Raw genomic sequence first — 1,438 nt, 5'->3', positions numbered from 1 at the left:
TGGTGGCAGGCGCCTGTAATCCCAGTTACTCGAGAGGCTGAGGCAGGAGAATCTCTTGAACCTGGAAGGTGGAGGTTGCAGTGAGCCGAGATCACACCACTGCATTCCAGCCTGGGCGACAAGAGCAAAACTCCATCTCAAAAAAACCAAAACGAACAAACAACAAAAAAAGAGCAAACAAAACAAAAAATTGGCCTAGCATGTGTCCCTGTAGTTCCAGCTACTCAGGAGGCTGAGGCAGGAGGATCACGTGAGCCTACGAGGTCGAGGCTACAGTGAGCCATGACCATGCCACTGCATTCTAGCCTGGGTGACAAGGGGAGATGCCTTTTCTTTCTTTTCCTTCTTTCTTTCCTTCCTTCCTTCCTTCTTTCTTTCCTTCCTTCCTTCCTTCCCTCTCTCCCTCCCTCCTCTCTCTCTCTCCTTCCTTCCTCCCTCCCTACCTCTCTCTCTTTTCTTTTCTCTCTCTCTCTCTCTTTCTTTCTTTCTCTCTCTTTCTTTCTTTCTTTCTTTCTTTCTTTCTTTCTTTCTTTCTTTCTTTCTTTCTTTCTTTCTTTTTCTGTCTCTCTCTCTCTCTCTCTTTCTTTCCTCTTTCTCTCTTGCTTTTTTTTTGAGACTTAAAAAAGGAGCGGGGAGGGGTGGGGAGAGTATCTTGACCTAGATTCTAGGATAATGCTCTTTAAACTGCTGGTTAACCAAATAATAGGTTTTGAAATCTATTTATTAGTAGATCCCCATGAGCACATTTTCAGTGAAATGGAATGTAACAATAGAAAACATGGAAGTATGGTTTTCTGGAGCTTTCATTTCAGGTATACATGTGTGTTCTGGTATCTGTTGTATTTCTTAAAGTGATCAGCCATCAAAAAAGTTTGAAAGTGGTTGTAACCTAGAGGAATGTCTTCCTACTCCAAACTAGATTAATTTTGGCTGTGGGACACATATCTATTCTGTAATCTTGAAAAGGTCTTATCTTGTTTCTCTACTCTGTAAAACCACAGTGACTGAATTCCTGGCCGACATTTCAAGACATTTTTGGGGATTAACTAAATTCCATAGGTGGTATTTTTAAGTCCCTCAGAAAAAGCACTGCTGTGGTGTTATGATATAGGTATCAATTTTCGAATCCACAATTCCTGGCATCTAACTCCCACTGTCCTCATTATAATGTTGAGGCACTGTAGGCCTCAGGAAACAGAATTCCCCTCTCTGATCTTCTCCTGTCCACCTCTGACCTGCTCCAGGCAGGACTCTAATCTGACTGGGTCAAAAGACCCTCATTCCAGAGAGGGTTCTGCCCCCTGCCCTCAAGGAAGGAATGCTGCACAGAGAGGCCAAGAAAAGTCTGAGCAGACAGGCTTTGCTGGGTTCAGATCATGTATTTCTGTCCAATAGATTTCTTTCCTTTCTTTCTTTCTCTCTCTTTCTTTCTTTCTTT

Source organism: Mandrillus leucophaeus, unplaced genomic scaffold, assembly GCF_000951045.1.
Source record: "Mandrillus leucophaeus isolate KB7577 unplaced genomic scaffold, Mleu.le_1.0 Scaffold390, whole genome shotgun sequence".
NCBI classification, from domain to species: domain Eukaryota; kingdom Metazoa; phylum Chordata; class Mammalia; order Primates; family Cercopithecidae; genus Mandrillus; species Mandrillus leucophaeus.
Note: the sequence above shows the minus strand (reverse complement) of the source record.